The sequence below is a fragment of the Rhinopithecus bieti genome, unplaced genomic scaffold (genome assembly GCF_001698545.2).
Source record: "Rhinopithecus bieti isolate Rb0 unplaced genomic scaffold, ASM169854v2 scaffold_15834, whole genome shotgun sequence".
In the NCBI taxonomy this organism is placed as follows: Eukaryota; Metazoa; Chordata; class Mammalia; order Primates; family Cercopithecidae; genus Rhinopithecus; species Rhinopithecus bieti.
Genome location: NW_016808980.1, coordinates 1,020,399 through 1,023,647, shown reverse-complemented (window position 1 = coordinate 1,023,647; position 3,249 = coordinate 1,020,399).

The window sequence follows — 3,249 nt, the reverse complement described above, 5'->3', positions numbered from 1 at the left end:
GTCGTTTACAGAGTGGCCACAGTGCTACCATGAGACGTTAGTGGATGGCTGAGTCATGAACCAGAAAGGAGGGCAGAAATGAGGTGAGATGGGTCCCCAAGGCAGGGCCACTCCGTGGTAAGTGCAGAATCTCAAGGCAGACCCCGAGCTTTACAGAGAGGTTGAGTGGTCACAATCAGGCCTGCAGCTCAGCCAGTGGTTGGGCTCCATGTGGCACTGGGCCAAAGAAATCAGCCTCCACTGAGGGTCTCCTGTGTGCCCAGCCGTATTTCCACATCAACCCCATCTCAATTTGCAGGGCTCGCTGTAACAGAGGACTACAGACTGTGTGGTTTGAACAACAGAGATTGTTGTCAAGGTGTGAGTGGGGCTGGTTTCTCCCACAGCCTCTCTCCGAGGCTTGTAGATGGCCGCCGCCTTGCTCTGGGCTCACATGGCCCTCCCTGTGTTTGTGTCTGTGTCCAAATTTCCTCTTCCTATGAAGACAACCATTATATTGGATTAGGGTCCACCCTAATGATCTCATTTTTACTTAATTACCTCTTTTTTTTTTTTTTTTTCCGAAGAGGGAGCTTCACTTTGTGGGCCAGGCTGGAGTGCAGTGGCGCGATCTCGGCTCACTGCAACCCCTGCCTCCTGGTTTCCAGCAATTCTCCTGCCCCAGCCTCCCGGGTAGCTAGGATTACAGATGTGCACCACCATGCCCGGCTACTTTTTGTATTTTTCGTAGAGATAGGGTTTCACCATGTTGGCCAGGCTGGTCTCAAACTCCTGACCTCAAGTAATCTGCCCTCCTCGACCTCCCAAAGTGCTGGGATTACAGGTGTGAACCATTGTGCCTAGCCACTTAATTACCCCTTTAAAGGCCTTATTTCCAAATACAGTAACAGTCGGAGGTACTGGGGGTTAGAATCTCAACATAATGATTTGGAGGGGTCATCATTCAGCCTATGGCACCCCCCAGTTTCACAAAGTGGGCATTATCGGCCCTGTTTTCCAAATGAGGAAACTGAGGCCCAGACAGTGGCTCGCTCAAGGCCACCCAGAGCTGGGTCTCCTCAGATCCAGGGCTCCCCACTCCCCACACCATGAGCAGGGCTGCCGCTCCACCTGCCAGCCCAGGGAATCTTCTGTCACTCTCTGTGACTGCCACAGACCCTGGGAAATGGATTCCAATCCCTCCCTTCCTTTCGCTCTGCTGTGTGTAATAAGATGATGACCCACCATTTATTGGCCCTTTCCTACATGCAAGGCTCTTCTGCTAGCATTTCATATGCACACAGGACACGGCTCCTCTAGCTCTGCTCAAGCCTCCTCAGAGACACCCTCCCCACACACCCCACTTGCAACAATGCCTCAATCCACACCAACACGCCTCCTGCTTTATTTTCCTTTGTAGTGTCATCAATACCTGAAATTAGGCTGGGTACGGTGGCTCATGCCTGTAATCCCAGCACTTTGGGAGGCCGAGGTGGGTGAATTACTTGAGGACAGGAGTTCGAGACCAGTCTGGGCAACATGGCAAAATCTCACCTCTACTAAAATACAAAAATTAGCCAACATGGTGGTGTGTACCTGGAGTCCCAGTTACTTGGCAGGCTGAGGCATGAGAATCGCTGGAACCCAGTAGGCGGAGGCTGCAGTGACCAAGATGGCACCACTGCACTCCAACCTGGGTGACAGAGTGAGACTCTGTCTCAAAAATAAATAAATAAATAAAAATAATACCTGAAATTATGTCATATGCATACTTATTAGTTTGTTGTGTTCTCTGCACTAGACTGTAAGCTCCAGGAGGGAAGGACCTAGGCCTCATCCCCTGCTGTATCCCTGGCACCTATTTGAGACTGTCAATCACTGACATCTTAGGTGCTCAATGTTGTTTCAATAAATTATTAAATAAATTAATCCTTTCACCGAGACCTCACCAATAATCTGTAACACAGGCCTTAGGATCTTTATTTTATTTTCTCTTTTTGAGATGGAGTCTTGCTCTGTCACCCAGGCTGGAGTACAGTGGCATGATCTCAGCTCACTGCAACCTCTGCCTCCCAGGTTCAAGCGATTCTCCTGCCTCAGCCTCCCGAGTAGCTAGGATTACAGGCACACGCCACCATGCCCAGCTAATTTTTGTATTCTTAGTAGAGACAGGGTTTCACCATATTGGCCAGGCTGGTCTTGAACTCTTGACCTCGTGATCTGCCCGCCTCAGCCTCCCAAAGTTCTGGAATTACAGGCATGAGCCACTGCACCTGGTCTAGGATCCTTGTTTTACAGAAGAAGAAAGCGAGGCTCAGAGAAAGTTCCAAATCCACCCAGGCTCACCCAGCTAGTAAATAGTGAAGCCAGAATTGGAACTCAAGTCTATGCTTGCAACCTCCACACTCAGGCCACCTCCTTGCCTTGACCTTCCTTCCAAATCTCTCCCTGCTCTGTGCCTTCCCAAACCACCCTCACACAATTGCCCCGAACCTCTCTTATTCTAGAAATTCCCAATACGTAGCCAAGTTGGACTGCAGTATCCCTTTGTGCCAGCAGGTGTCACCAGAGAATCCTGAAAGCCATAGTCCGCGGTCTTGCACTCCAGAGCACAGATAAAACTCTCATTTACTTAATCACTTTTAAGGATATTTCCAAGATTTTGCTCCACAAAGGAAGGTGCAACTGCATCCTGGCACCTGTGTTCATGTGCTATGCGGTGAGAATTTCCCTGGGAATGGATTCCTCAAAATGCAATTGCAAAAGAGGAAAAAAAGCTTTAAATTGCATAGATTTAAAGATTTGCTAAGCCTGGTTTACAACTGAGAAATATGAGACCCAGAGAGGGGACATGGGTGACTCACGGGCACACAGCTAGTTAGTGGAAAGGCCAGATTTAGAACTAGTAGCACTAGCTCCTCTGGGCCAGACGCAGTGGCTCACACCTGTAATCCCAGCACTTTGGAAGGCCAAGATGGGCAAATCACTTGAGCCTAAGAGTTTGAGACCAGCGTGGTAGAGTGAGACCTTGTCTCTAAAAAGGTACAGAAAAAAAGTCAGCCAGGCATGGTGGTACACACCTGTAATCCTAGCACTTTTGGAGACCAAGGTGGGCAGATCACTTGAGTCCTGGAGTTTGAGATCAGCCTGGGCAACATAGTGAGACCATGTCTCTATAAAAAATACATACATATATATGTAATATATATGTAATATATGTATGTAATATATATATGTAATATATGTATGTATTTATATATTTTATTTTAT